The following is a 16830-nucleotide window of genomic DNA, read 5'->3' on the forward strand; positions in this document are numbered from 1 at the left end:
CTGAGATTCAGATTTATGACATTCATTAGATCTGTCAAGTGTAATTCAACTGAAACTGCACAACACAATGGTATCAATTTTACAATGAAATCAAAATCCAGGGTAGATTGTATGAGTTAGAATTTCCGATAAAGAATGCTTTGGCATTGGGCATATGTCAGAAACTCAGAGATTACAATCACCATGCCTCTAAAATTACTTTATGGATTGATTGTGCCATCCACACTGACTACCTTTTCCAATCTCTTGATATACTGTCCTGATGATTCATGTAACATTTCCTGAAGAGTTCTAAATCAAAATGTTTACCTCACAGTCTGAAGTTAATATTTCAGTGTCGTTTGTTCTTTATTACATATTAAAATTTTAAAAAGCTGGAAATACTCTGAGGGTTAGACAGTATCTGTGCAGAAAGAAACAATGTTAAGTACCCAATTCTTCCAGTTAGCATTGTCGGAATGCACAGAGAATGCAAAGAGGAGGCTAACAAACCTAACAAAGAATCAATGTCTGGAAGTCATTCAAGTTGTGTGACGATACCTCAAATTAATTTCAACTAACTGCTATAATCTGGCCAGGTGAGCATCATTGAAATTGGCAGGTTTACAGTCCTGCAGATAATCAATTATCATCATCATGAGACGCTGTAGAGATTGCTGAGCCAAAGCATTAGGCATGGCCAGACATCACAGCAGACTTACACTGGAGGTCTATAATCAGTTGCAGTAGTTTGCTGCATTGATAGAACTGAATAATCAATTTCCAACAGGCCTCCAATTAGTGTAAACATGGACATAGAAACTGATGCAGATTGATGAATACTGCTGGACCATGAATAAGAATGACATTGTGTACATACATACCTGCATGTATGTGAGAACCACATTCTCAACGATAAGGAGTGAGGAAGAACTGGAGTTGGTGGACTACTCTCACCTGATTTGATTCTAATAGAAGATGAAGGGCATGGAAATAGGATGAGTTTCAGTGGGGAAGTCAGTTGCTGAGGCCGATAAGTGTGTGAAGACAACAGAGAACATATAACATGATGGATGCAAGCAAACTAACTATGGCACCTCTGTAAACCCTGATGAACATTGGGATCTCCAGATTGACAGGAAACAGAACTTGATTGAAGATGCAGTATGATAACATCATTACTCCTGTCTCTCTCACACAGGTCTCTGACTCGATACAAAACTGATGATAGTTATGGCAAAGCAAGATTAAGAGGATGATTTAAAATCCACTACTATCACATGCACTCTTAATTCAGTGGGCACTGACATGCAATTAGAATGGTTGTAAGAGCTGGTGATCATGGCAAAGATGTACATGAATAACTAATATGGATACTATTCACTCCCCATCAGAGGCTGAGGATGGGTACACTCTTATGGTAAACCTAAGCAGTCACAGTTAAAAGGGCAAATGCTGGAATAATAACTTGAAACCTATTGATATCTGGCACAGGGATTCCTGGCACAGAGGGAGTCTGTCCATATGTTTGATGGAACAATATCTCCAGTATATGAGCACCTGGAATTGCCCACTGAGAGAGAATGAAGACCATAAAGTTGCTTAAAACTAATCATATTGATGTAGGAGGTGTGAGAAAGCACTGCATAGCATTATCCATGAACTATGTTGATTGATAGCTAGGCAAGATGGTACTGAGTTGCCTGGGCAGATTGCCAGGTGACTAACTACGCTGGATAAGCAGAAAAGGCCAGAAGGGAGTTGAAAAGTCAAAGAGCATCTGTCTGGAGGCCACATCAAGAAAAATGATGGAATAATGAGACCCATGGAACATTCTGATGAAAGATCAGAGACCTGAAATGTTAATTCTGTTTTTCTCTTCAACAATGTTGACAGACACATTGATCATTACTGGCATTGTTCTAAATGAAAAAAATCACACTATACCAGGTTATAGACCAACAGGTTTAATTGGAAACACACTAGCTTTCAGAGCGCTGCTCCTTCATCAGGTGATTGTGGAGGACACAATTGTAAGGCACAGAATTTATAGCAAAAGTTTACAGTGTGATGTTAGTGAAATTATACATTGAAAAATACCTTGATTGTCTGTTGAGTCTTTCATCTGTTCGAATACCATGATAGTTTCACTTGTTTCATGTGTAAGTCACAAAACTTTTTTTTTAAAAGTTGCATTCTCAGGTTAACTGTAATAATTGGTGTTAGCTAGACAATATGTTGAAGGTGTTAGCCCCCTGTGTTTTCTGTCTGTGCCATGATGTTTAGATTGATCCTAATCTAAAAAGTGAGATAACTGTTTTACAGGAATTCGTGCAGTTTTTGAGCAAAGTACGATGTAACTCTGCAAGTACAAATTCACCCCACAAACGTATATGTATATGTGTGCATGTGGGTCTGTGTGTGTGTGTGCATGTCTGGGTTGGGGGGTTGTGAGTGTGAGAGAGAGTGTATATGTGTGTGTGTGAGTGTAGAGTGTCTTAAGTCTGTGAGGGGGTGCATGTGTGAGTGTGGGAGTATGTGTGTGTCTGGGGTGGGGGAGGGTTGTGAGTGTCTGTGACTTAGACTGTATGTGTGTGTGTGTGAGTGCAGAGTGGTCTAAGTCTCTGAGTGTGTGTGTCTGTAAGGGTGTGTGAGTGTCTGTGTGCATGTCTGTGTATATGTGTGTCCGTATGTATGTGTGTGTATATAGGAGTGTTTGTATGTATGTGTGTGTGTGCGTGTGTGTGTGTGTGTGTGTGTAGTGCAATGGTGGTCACCTGTATTCCTGATGAAGGGCTTTTGCCCGAAACGTCGATTTTACTGCTCCTCGGCGTCGATTTTACTGCTCCTCGGATGCTGCCTGAACTGCTGTGCTTTTCCAGTACCACTCTAATCTGGACTCTGTGTGACATAAACCCAAGGTCCCGGTTGAGGCCCTCCCTATGGGTATGGAACTTATCTATCAGCCTCTGCTCAGCCACTTTTCGCTGTTGCCTGTCCCAAAGTCTGCCTTGGAGGATGGTCACCCGAATGTCCTGGACCGCTGAAGTGTTCCCCAACTGGGAGGGAACACTCCTGTCTGTTGATTGTTGTGCAGTGCCCATTCAACTGGTGTCGTAGCCTTTGCTCGCTTTCCCCAATGTACCATGCCTCAGGGCATCCTTGCCTGCAAAGAATAAGATAGACAACGTTGGCTGAGTCACATAAGTACCTGCCATGTAACTCAACCGGGTGACCACCATTGCATTATACACACACACACAGACATTCCAACACACACACACTCCTATACACATATATACATATGGACACACACATACACAGACACGCACACAGACACTCACACACACCCTTACAACCACACACACTCCCACACTTACACATGCACCCCCTCACAGACTTAAGACACTCTACACTCACATACACACACATACATACACTCCCACACTCACACAGGCATCCTCTCAGAGACTTAGACCACCCTACACTCATGCACACACATATACACTCTCTCACTCACATACACACACATATACACTCTCACTCACTCACAACCCCCCAACCCAGACACACACACATACATACAGACCCACATGCACACAAAGACCCACATGCACACATATACATATACGTTTGTGGGGTGAATTTGTACTTGCAGAGTTACATTTTACTTTGGTTAAAAACTGCATAAATTCATGGAAAACTCTGTTATCTCACTTTTTAGATTAGTATCAATCTAAACATCATAGTACAGACAGAGAACACGGGGGCTAACATTAAAGAAGTGAAACTATCATGGTATTCGAATAGATGAAAGACTCAACAGACAATCAAGGTATAAATGTTTGCTATAAATTCTGTGCCTTAAATTCTGTGCCTCCACAACCACCTAATGAATGAGCGGCGCTCTGAAAGCTAGTGTGTTTCCAATTAAACCTGTTGGACTAAAACCTGGTGTTGTGTGATTTTAACTTTGTATACCCCAGTCCAACACCGGCATCTCCAAATCATGACATCGTTCTGCTCTTATTTGAACAACATGGAAGTTCTTCTCAGAGTATTATTTTCCTTGATTGTGGATTCTCAACTCCTTTGACAATGACATAAGGAATCCTTAAAATTACAAAAGCAGAAGCCAATCCTGCACACAGAAAGATGGTCTCCATGTACCAGAATGCACAAAGACTCAGGACCCAGGGAAACATCCACACTGGTTATTTAATGCACTGAAGCAGAAAAGGCAGTAATCTGTCTACTCATGAACCATAGGCTCCAAGAAAGCATTAAGTAGGAAGATTTGGAAGTATTTGAATTAATTAACAGGTGGTACCTAGGTTCTCACTGAATGCATGTTTTTACACAATTTCAAAGTGCTACACGTATGTGCCAATTTAAAAGTTTGATTCTGTAAAATGTAAAATGTCATCTCCTCATTTCTACACTAGTGGATTTTTAACCAAATACTTACAACTTATGATGTAGGATATATAACTGTATGCACAGAATACAGCTATGGTGAATATATCTTGTAGAATTCTGTAATAATGGGGCAACTGAAATGGTAAGGATGTGCATGAAAGGTCACCATTGTTTCTGCAGGAGCAAAACTGGATCATTTCTAAAGTAATTTTTGTGGTGTACAAGTGAGTTTCATGCTTCCCTGGTTAGATGTCAATGTTGTTGACATAACATCTGCTTGAGCCCAACCCTCCCCAACTCTTCCTCCACAAAGGCTGTGGCAGTTAGCTCCTCGCCCTTCAATGTTTCTCCCTGTGGATTGGCAGACTGGGCAGGATGCACATGATGTCATGTATTATACATGCATCCATGTCTACCCAGCATCTGACTCTCATTTTCACAAAGGCCGTAGCTGTTCATTGGTGGAATGCAGTCAATTGTCAGCAGCTATCAGTGTCTTCTGCCTCTTTGTTGGTGTTCTATACAATTATAACCATCTGTGTCTGTAATATAAAGCCTCTGTCACTCAGTCTCGATTCATAAATGTACTTGGGCAACCTGGGACTGTCTAAAGAAGTATTGGAGTTGGTAAGTTCCTAGGAATTACGCATACAGCTGCAGGATACTTTTGTCATTATTGCAAACTATGTAAACTTTAAATGCAAACCTTCCCTGTTTACAGACACTCCGAGCTACTCAATGAAAGACATAATGGTTGCATGAATGGAGTGAATTACCCCAGGAGGGAGGACACATTAGTTGTGGGACTTTTACTTGAAGATTTTATTTGTGGTTTTATTAATCAGGGGTTTTCTTTGGGGATTTCATTTCAGAAGTGATATGCATCGTGTTTTGTTTATCTGAGGGTATTATGTGGGGTCTTATTTGTGAGGGTCATGGTTCAGAAGAAAGCATTGAGGACAACCTCTCCTTGGGTCTGCGAGGAAGAAGTCATTAGGACAGAGTGGTGCAGACTCTAGGTCATAACACAGCTCCTAGACTGGGATGGGTTGGGTAAGAGGCAATATCTTATGTGTTTTATAGATTGCCTGACTGCCTCTGAGAAATGTAGCTGGTAATGGAAAATTGCTTACCCTAAAGTATTCTCTCACTATATTGCTGCCCTTATGACTCTAATGCTCAGCCCATTACCACAGGCTGATAAAATTCTGTTTCATTCTGCGCTGGGGTTTCCTGGCCTAAGTGCTTTCATTTCAGATTTCCAGCATAAGAAGTATTTTACTTTTGATCTGACAGATGTCTGTAAAACAGTATGAAATTCGAGAATGCTTAAAGTGCAGAGTTGGGCCTTACTTTATCTAGGACATGGAAAACGTAGGCCATGCAGGAACACATTTGGTATAGTTAAATTACATATTCATTGTGTATCTCAAAGAAAGGTTCTCTTTTTCAAAAGAAAATTCTGAACAACATGATCCAATGCTGTAGCAGTTTGGACAGGATGTGACCTTTGGAAGGATGTGACCGGGATGTCCAAGATGACTGAGGCCTGGATTTTCACCATGACAGAGAGCATCTCCATTGTTCTGAAAATGATGAAAGCGATTAAAAGTTGGAGAGTGGGGTCTGCAGATAACCTCTTCTACTTTAGCAAATTATGAAAGACATAGAGTTACAAAAACAGTCATAATAATAGTCCAAACCCAGCATATCAAACAATAGATACATTGCAAATAATTACATTTTAAAGCTGATGCAGCCTGGATCTAAGTGTAAGAATCATGATACATTGTGGAGAGAGTGAGGTCTGCAGATGCTGGAGATCAGAGCTGAAAATGTGTTGCTGGAAAAGCGCAGCAGGTCAGGCAGCATCCAGGGAACAGGAGAATCGACGTTTCGGGCATAAGCCCTTCTTCAGGAATTCCTGAAGAAGGGCTTATGCCCGAAACGTCGATTCTCCTGTTCCCTGGATGCTGCCTGACCTGCTGCGCTTTTCCAGCAACTCATGATACATTGTGTCAATCAAACATTGAATGCTATTCTGCAACTTTAAAAGAGGTAGAATGCATCAGCTGAATAACTTGATAGTGCCATTAGAGACATACAGGAAGAGTGGAATTAAAGAGAAACTTACATTATTAGAAAGAGAAAATGTTAAATTTAGGAAGTTGAACCACATGAAAAGGTACAAAAATAATGGAGAGAAACTGTGAATGCAGAAAGATGGGACCAAGTAGAATGAAAACAAATAGAAATGCTGAAAGTAGCAAACAGAAAAAAATACAATGTGCAAAAAATAAGGCATCATTACAGGAAAGCAGAGTTTCAGTTTGTTTATCTAGAATGTCACAGGAAAGTAAGCAATGCTCGTTGAATATGTGCATAAGTTTATAAGCCAGCTATATGTAACAAGTAAATAAATCAAACAAGGATGTTACAAAAATAGAAAGAATTGCTGCGAAGCCCTTTCTGTAGTTATTGAACAAGGACAAAACATTCCAATTGTGAAATAAAGAAACCTTTATTTTTATCAGAGAGAAATTAAAACACTGCTCATATTTCAAATAGCTCACGTGATAAATGGCCTGACAGATTTCATATATATTGTTTGCATCACATGCTGATTATCAGTTGTTAAGTTTCTTTTGAATAATTGATCCTACTAAGACCCACTTCTTGGGTGCTAGAAGTCATGGGCTTGAATGGCACAGCCAATGGTACAGTGCATCTTGTAGTAATCTAGCTGAAGCTGTGGGACTGAGGATGAAATCAGTTGGTGTAATTTAGCTTCAATTTATAAAGAAAATCTGGAAAGTAAAGCTGGTCTCAGTAATAGTGATCATAAATAGCATTGTCATAAAAACCACCTGACTAATGTCCTTTAGGGAAAGAAATCCAACATCCTTACCTGGTCTGGCCTATGTGTGTCTCTGGACCCAATGCAATGTTTATGATTCTTAACTATCCTCTGAAAAGGGCTACGGAGTTACTCCATTCACAGGAAATTAGCAACGGGCAACAAATATATGACTTGCTAGTGACACCCATATCCCATGAAAGAATAAAGATATCCTCAGGAAATTGATAAGTACCTTTGTCATTGTTTTCTTTGGCCTGGATCACAATATTTTATAAACATTATTGTCCATGGTTTTCCTGGCTGAAATCATAGTTCAAGACTCTGCTACATGTATCTGGGGCAGTGACATTGCCATTCAGTCACCAACTCCTCAAGTTATGGATTGCCTGAAGATCTTTGTGTTTTCTAGTTGAACTTTATACTTCCACATCTCTGTCTCAGTAAGATTCCACTGAGAAACGTTTGCAAGGGGTTGACCTTAGGTGCACTGTACTCAAGTATCCAGATGGAGTCACAGAGGAAAGTATACATTTTTTTTGCTCAAAGTTTTAGACTCTAGGATCTTACTGAAAGTTTCTACGTTTATCCTTTTTTAAACCTGCTTGTGAGTTAAAATCATTATAGTAACAATAGAAATTACAATTATGATCCATGTGTAAATAGTTCACTGGTATTTCTGTTTTACAATATGTAACATGATTTGGTTTGATTTATTGTCACACGGGTTTATTACAAATACAGTGAAAAGTATTGTTTAATGTTGTTCGCCAGTGCCATCTTAAAATAAATAAAAACACAGAATATAAAGTCAGAAAAATGAAGCAGTAAAGTTCATCTTACAGATTTCTCTCAATAAAGTTAAGTGGTCTTTGGAATAGCCATGAGCCTAGATCTTGGCTCATCCATCCCAATGTCTTGAGTCCTCTCAAGACATCCATTGCTTTAATCACACCGCAACACTGGAACAACGAGTCACCACTCTCCGGTGCCATCTCACCTCCACCAATACTGCTACCATGAGTTCATGATGGGCCAACCTTGCCAATGCAGCTGCTGCAAGTGCCGCAGGATCCTGAGCTGGAACCAAACTGGCCACTATTGCAATGTCCACCATCAGGCCCAGCCATGGACCTGGACCCTCAGCTCAGCCTGCGAGTCTAGACCAGAGGATTGTGCCTAGGACCTGCCCCTTGCTCGCCAGGAGACCTCAGACTGGGATGGAGCCATGTCTGCCTCAACCTGGAATGGCTACCTCTGCCATTGGATGCCGTCTTCTTCACCATCTACTCCCCCTTGCTAAAGCCTGGGCAACCACCTTTGTCCACCAGATACAAGCAAATTACTGCGGATGCTGGAATCTGAAACCAAAAGAGAAAATGCTGGAAAATCTCAGCAGGCCCGGCAGCATCTGTAAGGAGAGAAAAGAGTTGACATTTCGAGTCTAACTGACCCTTTGTCAAAGCTTTGACAAAGGGTCAGTTAGACTCAAAATGTCAACTCTTTTCTCTCCTTACAGATGCTGCCGGACCTGCTGAGATTTTCCAGCATTTTCTCTTTGGGTTTCACCTTTGTCCACCATTCCACTCAGGACCCACATTCACCGATGCTGCTAACCTTCTCGAGAATCTGTCTCCTTTGATAAGTTTAAGGGGGAAATTACAGGGCCCAACAGTGTTACAAAGTGCTCAGGGTTATACCTAGTGGCTTCTCCTCCATCTCCACTCCAGCTCAATCAGATGTATCCTAAAAGACATATTAAAATATGTGAGGAATAGTTAATAATATGGAGAACTGTTGGCTGGTTTTTATGATGTTCAAGTTGAAGGAACAGAAATCTTAGGGAAAGTGAAAAGGATACACATGCTAATGCTAGATGTGATGACTTTAAACATGACAAGGAAGATCTGAAAAAAATTCCATTCTCATCTGCAAAAGACCTCACTTAATTTTAGGATGGAACACATCTTCTGAGTGTTGGCTGTAAAATTGTTGACTAAAAAATGCTGATCAAGTCAACAGCCTTTTCATTTTTAACATGATTACTTAAGCTAATAAGTATGATGGTTTCGTTGCTTTTCAAATTTTGATATTAACTTGACAAGTATAATGTTGGGTTAGGAAATTAACAGCAGAGATCCTACTTGTATTTAAAACAAACTTATTCAAGTGTCTAGTCTGTTTGAACTAATTACTATCATTGTTCTATATCAATTTGTTACCCATTGTTAATTTAGTGATGAATAGTAACATGAGCAATCTGCATAATCAGGAAATCATCTGCTACCATCCAAAAATAATCTGCTATGTCAATTAGATTCCAGCTGGAAGCTCAACTTAAGTAAAGGCAATATTCCTCATGTTTTGGTTCCTCTGTGTGTTTTGAGAGTAATAAGGCTGCAGAAAGTTACTTGTCGGGACAAGATCACAAAGGAACAAAAATATGAGGAATATCATTTTTAAGGCATTAGGGATGGGTCAGTGACAATAGGCAAAATTTTGGGGGCCAGAAGTGTAGAGGAGGATCTTCCAAGACATTTCCAAAGGTATTGGCCATTGCTCAGAGTAACAACAAGCTACCTGTGTGGTTTCCTCCTAGGAAGGCCAGCAGTATCATGTGCCAATTAACTAGTTAAGACCTGCCAAGAGATCTGGACCAAAGAGCTGCTGGCCAATCAGAGGCCTAGCAGATTCATCACTCAACTCAGCTACGAGGAGATAGTGGGGGCTGCAGGAATGACACAATTTGTAAGGAGATCTCAGTTATCTGTAAGAATAATTGGGTGGTTATGGTAGGGGATTTTAACTTTCCAACATAGACTGTGACTGCCAAAGTGTTAAGAGTTTAGCTGGAGAGGAATTTGTTAAGTGTGTATAAGAACATTTTCTGATTCAGTATGAAGCTATGTCTACCAGAGAAGGTGCAAAGCTTAACCTACTCTTGGGAAATACGGCAGGGCAGGTGATTGAGGTGTCAGTGAGGGAGAACTCTGGGGCCAGCGACCATAATTCTATTAGCTTTAAAATGATGATGTAAAAAGATAGACCAGATCTAAAAGTCAAAATTCTAAATTGGAGGAAGGCCAATTTTGATGGTATTAGGCAAGAACTTTTAAAAGTTGATTGGGGGCAGATATTCACAGGTAAAGGGATGGCTGGAAAATGGGAAGCCTTCAAAAATGAGATCCCGAGAGTCCAGGCACAGTATGTTCCTGTTAAGGTGAAAGGTATGGCTAGCAGGTGTTGGGAATGCGGGATGAGTAGAGAAATTGAGGTTTTGGTTAAGAAAAAGAAGGAAGCATATGTCAGGTATAGACAGCAGAGAGTGAGTGAATCGTTAGAAGAGTATAAAGGCAGTAGGAGTTTATTTAACAGAGAAAACAGAAGGGTGGAAAGGGGATGTGAGATAACTGCGGCAAATAGGGTTAAGGAGAATCCCAAGAAATTCGATAAATACATTAAGGATAAAGAGGTAACAAGGGACAGAATAGGGTCCTTCAAAGATCAGCAGGGCAGCCTACATATGGAACTGCAGGAAATGGGTGAGACACTAAATGAGCATTTTGCATCAGCGTTTACTGTGGAGAAGTACATGGAAGATATAGAATGTGGGGAAATAGATGGTGACAGAGGAGAAGGTGCTGGATGTCTTTAAAAGCATAAAGATGGATAAATCCCCAGGAGCTGATCAGGTGTACCCAAGAACTCTATGGAAAGCCAGGGAGGTGATTGCTGGCCACCTTGCTGTGATATTTGTATCATAGATAGTCACAGATGAGGTGCCGAAAGACTGGAGGTTAGCTAACGTGGTGCCACTATTTAAGAAAGCTGGTAAGGAAAAGCCAGGGAACTATAGACCTGTATGCCTGACATCGGTGACGGGCAAGTTGATAGAGGGAATCCTGAGGGACAGGATGTACATGTATTTGGAAAGGCAATGACTGATTAGGGATTGTCAACGTGGCTTTGTGCCTGGGAAATCATGTCTCATGAAATTGATTGGGTTTTTTGAAGAAGCACCAAAGAGGATTGATGAGGGCAGAGTGGTGGACCTGATCTATATGGACTTGAGTAAGGCATCCTCATGATAGACTGGTTAGCAAGTTTAGATCTCATGGAATACAGGGAGAACTAGTAATTTGGATACAGAACTGACTTGATGATAGAAGACAGAGGGTGATGGTGGAGGGTTGGCTTTCAGACTGGAGGCCTGAGACCAGTGGTTTGCCACAGGATCGGTGCTGGGTCCACTATTTTTCATCATTTATATAAATGATTTGGATGTGAGCCTAAGAGGTATGGTTAGTAAGTTTGCTGATGACACCAAAATTTGAGGCATAGTGGACAGCGAAGAAAGTTACCTCAGATTACAATGGCATCTTGATCAGATCGGCCAATGAGCTGAGGTGTGGCAAATGGAGTTTAATTCAAATAAATGTGAGGTGCTGCATTTTGGAAAGGCAAATCAGAGCAGGACTTATACATTTAATGGTAAGGTCCTGGGGAGTGTTGCTGAACAAAGAGGTCTTGGAGTGCAAGTACATAGCTCCTTGAAAATAGAGTTGCAGGTAGAGAGGATAGAGAAGAAGGCATTTGGTATTCTTTCCTTTATTTGTCAGAGCACTGACTATAAGAGTTGGGAGGTCATGTTGCAGCTGTACAGGATGTTGGTTAGGCCACTTTTGGAATATTGTGTGCAATTCTGGTCTCCCTCCTGTCGGAAGGATGTTGTGAAACCTGAAAGGGTTCAGAAAAGATTTACAAGGATGTTGCCAGGGTTTCAGGATTTGAGCTATAGGGAGAGGCTGAATAAGCTGGGGCTGTTTTCCATGGAGTGTCGGAGGCTGAGTGGTGACCCTATTAAGGTTTATAGAATCATGAGGGGCATAGATAGGGTAAATAGACAAGGTCTTTTCTTTGGGGAAGTGGAGTCCAGCACTAGAGGACTTAGGTTTAAGGTGAGAGGGGAAACATTTGAAAGGGACCTCAGGGGCAACTTTTTCATGGAGAGGGTGATGTGTGTATGGAATGAGCTGCCAGAGGAAGTGGTAGATGCTGGTACAATTACAACATTTAAAAGGCATCTGGATGGGTATATGAATAGGAAGGGTTTATAAAAAATGATTATCAAGTCAACAGCCTTTTCATTTTTAACATGATTACTTAAGCTAATAAGTATGATTGTTTCATTGCTTTTCAAATTTTGATATTAACTTGATAAGTACAATGTTGGGTTAGGAAATTAACATTCCTGAAGAAGGGCTCATGTCTGAAACGTCGATTGTCCTGCTCCTTGGATGCTGCCTGACCTGCTGCGCTTTTCCAGCAACACATTTTCAGCTTAGGAAATTAACAGCAGAGCTCCTTCATGTATTAAAAAAAATCTTATTCAAATGTCTAGTCTGTTTGATCTAATTACCATCATTGTTCTGTATCATTTTGTTATCCATTGTTAATTTAGTGATGAATAGTAACATGGAACAATCTGTGTAATCAGGAAATCATCTGCTCCCATCCAAAAACAATCTGCTATGTCAATTAGATTCCAGCTGGAGGCTCGGCTTTAAAAAATAGCTCTCTTCCTCATGTTTTGATTCCTCTGTGTGTTTTGAGAGTAATAAGGCTGCAGAAAGTTACTTGTCGGGACAAGGTCACAAAGGAACAAAACCATTTTTAAGGCATTAGGGATGGGTCAGTGACAATAGGCATATGACAACAGAATTTTGGGGGCTAGAAGTGTAGAGGAGGATTTTCCAAGACATTTCCAAAGGTCTTGGCCATTGCCCAGAGCAACAACAAGCTACCTGTGTGGTTTCTTCCTAGGAAGGCCAGCATTACCATGTGCCAATTAACTACTTAAGATGTCACCAACAGATCTGCCAAGAGATCTGGACCAAGAGCTGCTGGCCAATCAGAGGCCTGGCAGATTCTTCACTCAATCCAGGCTATCAGAAAATAGTGCAGGAAAGACGCATACCCAAGACCTGTATTTTCTAAGGCTGCTTGACTCAGGTGAGTGGTGATAGCGGAGGTTTCGCAGAGTGAGGGTAATGGATAAGGTTGAGTTGAATTGTCAGTAGCATGGTCAGAAGTGTGGTTCTCAATGCATTCATGCTGTTCTGATACCATAGTTCCTCAATCATGGTTATTCAAGTCTGGTTCATGAGCTACGTAGATTGGGTCAATCATTATACAAGTCTATTTGGGGGTAGTAAAAATAGATTGGGGGTTAGTTGAGTGGTCAGGAAAGTAATAGGACGGAGAGTATTCATGGGGCCACGAGTTAGTCAGATGATATGTTACCACTATGGCAAACAGTGCACTTTGAATCAGAAGAGTGTGCATGTGCTACAAGCTGCATTTTGGAACATTAAAGTGCCTTGTAGAATTCAAAAATCTAATTTTGCACTCAGCATCTGATCCTGCTTGTAAACCTTGCTAAGTGCAAATTGGCTACCAAAATTGCTCTATTTATCAACATTGACTACAAAGTACCTCAGCAGCTTAAAAGGACTTTTGTAAAGCCATGAAAGGCACTGTGTAAATGCAAGCTCAGGCATAAAAATGGAACAAGTACCTCAGAGATAATAATGGCAGCACAGTGGCACAGTGGTTAGCACTGTTGCCTCACAGTGTCAGAGACCCGGGTTCAATTCCCGCCTCAGGCGACTGACTGTGTGGAGTTTGCACATTCTCCCCGTGTCTGCGTGGGTTTCCTCCGGGTGCTCCGGTTTCCTCCCACAGTCACAAAAATGTTCAGGTTAGGTGAATTGGCCATGCTAAATTGCCCGTAGTGTTAGGTTAAGGGGTAAATATAGGGGAATGGGTCTGGGTGGGTCGCTCTTCAGCGGGTTGATGTGGACTTGTTGGGTTGAAGGGCCTGTTTCCACACTGTAAGTAAGCTAAGCTAATTTAATATAAATACAACGTCATCTTCAAATTCAGTTACATCAACAAGGAATCCAACTGAACACATTCACAGACATTGAGGTATTGGCACTGGACAAAATAACCTGAAAACTTGCTATACACATGATATATACTTACCGCATGCAGTTTGGAAGAGAATGCATCTGTGTCTGAAATTTGACTCATATTTGTTTTAAATATTGAAATCACTGCCTTACAATTTTTTAATCATTGCTTGGCCATGTCACATGTGTTGTTCAAGTGATGGGTGAGATTGCTGGACTCAATTGCACTGTCAAGTGTATGTTCAGGGCAGTTTTATCCAGACATAGTTGATTGGTTTTTCTCAATCAGGATCAGTTGTGTTCGTCAAGTGTTCAGCTAATAACTCTCTGATTAGCTTCTGGGCAGTTGGACAGCCTACGTGTGAACAATACATCAGCTGACAGCCTTTAGACTCTGAAAAAGACAGCATTTTTCTTTCCTTGAAGAGAAGTAACAAAGAAGTGGAAGATGGCTAGCTATTGTCATTCACCATTTGCCTTTATGCATCTGCACCTGATCAATGACAGAGACTGAACGATGTGTGCCAACCACCCTTGGTCTTCAAAAAGAACTGAAGAATTGGAATAAAGATGATTAGAGATCTAAAGGACTAAAAGAAACAAAAGGACACCTAAATGAATCCTGTGGACTGGTGCAATTCAGTTGTATGCCCCCAATATATTTTCTCCACACGTAACATCTACGTTTCTTTGTTTGTCTATGTCTGTTAGTATGTCTGTAAAGGTTTAAAAAGAGGTAGGATTTAGGTTAAGGAGTTTTAAGTCAACAATTCATATTTTGTTTAACTATGATTAGAACAGATTTATTTATATTTTCTTTCCCATGCTCCAACATGCTGATGGGTTTCTTCACTGGTGCCACCATTCATTGTTGCCAGATAGAATTCGAAATAACGTTTGTGGGATCTACTCTAGGGTAGAGAGATGGCTGATTTTGGGTCTTTAAAGTGATTGTCTAATTACATCAGGCAAAAGGGGGTACTGCAGATGCTGGAGATTAGAGTCAAGATTAAAGTAGTGCTGGAAAAGCACAGCAGGTCAGGCAGCATCATGCTAACTATATGTATTACAATACTGCACAATATTTAAGTTATGGCTGTTATCCTTAAATCTATCACTAACATACGCATCATGACATCATCAATGACATAGCTTCCAATGTACATTCTCTGTAGTTTAAATAATTAACTCCTAAATATTTATCAGAAACCAACATAAAGAAACACACATGACAAATTGCTGCTGAGAACTGTTGCCTTCTGAAACAAGACCTCATTCCCTAGCATTGGGCAAAATGTTAATCCCCTTTGGAATGGATTGGGAGCTGGAACATATGGGATGGAGAAACCAAAGCTTTTCTGACTCCTCCAAAGCTCCTCTCATCACCTCTGCCCATTCAGGAGGGAAAGATTGGAATTGGCCTTCCTGGTGCACGGCTGATTGAGGCCCTAAAATAATGCCAAAATTAGCACCTCATCCAGCTGCCACTGGTATTCTACTAATAGCAGCGGGGCATGGGGGAGATTGCAGTGAGGCACAATGGACATGTCGAGGCTGCCCGATATAGTCCTGAGGTGCACAAGTATCCTCCTGATCAATCACACTATGACTATTAGTGGATTCCCTTCAGTAGCAAATGCTGGCCCCATTCGAAGACCCTTTCCATACCCTTCACCCTCAGTGACCCACTCACCTCTCTACGAAGGCCATTATCGATGGATAATGCTCCATGATCTGCCGTACTTCAATCTACTTTGATTGGCAACAGGTTTTGGAGTCAGGATCATCAGTTTCCAAGGCATAGCAACTCTGATTAGAGCAGCATACAACCTAAAAGACACTTAACCATAACTGTGCTCTTGGAACTGTCTGAGACTAGGTAGCACTGGCTTTTTCAGCCACAGCTGGGTTATCTCTGCAACAACTAAATTAAGGGCATTGCATGATACTGTAAGGTCCTGAGCCAATCCACTCTGCCCCACATCAGATATCTGCCTTTTGCTAGTTGCTGTTCATTCTCTTTTGAGGTCCTAGATTCTCTTATGTACTGTCTCTGAGATGGCAAGAACATACCTACATTCTTGGCTATCTTTTTCCATACCTGCTTGATTTGAAAGGTTGTCCTCTTTCTACTATCTCTAATCCTACAGCAGAATTTCTATGTAAGAATGAGAGACCAGAGCAACAGCCTTCCCAAGTTCCCTGTCTCTTATTGTCCCTCAAAAATCCAAGTGCTGGAGAGTAATTCTAACCATATCGTGGTCACTTTAAGTAGAAAATCTTCCTTTGAGAAAATAGACAAACCACCCCAAACTCTTGCACTGATTGGGATCCCAGTTTTTCTCTGGGAGCACCCTTGCTGATTGGATGGACCAGTGAATCACTGATCAGAGCTACGAAGCTAATGTCATGGCTCAGTGAAAAAAGTACGGAAAATCCCATAATTAGTCAAATGTATCCTGACATCAGAATTCCCAGCATATCAGCTGGAAGTAAACATGCTAAATACCACCCTAAAACATTTCAACTTGACTTGAGCTCCATTTATAACACTTGATATTTCCACAGGCAATGTAGGTTGATTCTGTGAAAAACATCAAG

This window comes from Chiloscyllium plagiosum, chromosome 6 (assembly GCF_004010195.1).
Source record: "Chiloscyllium plagiosum isolate BGI_BamShark_2017 chromosome 6, ASM401019v2, whole genome shotgun sequence".
NCBI lineage: Eukaryota > Metazoa > Chordata > Chondrichthyes > Orectolobiformes > Hemiscylliidae > Chiloscyllium > Chiloscyllium plagiosum.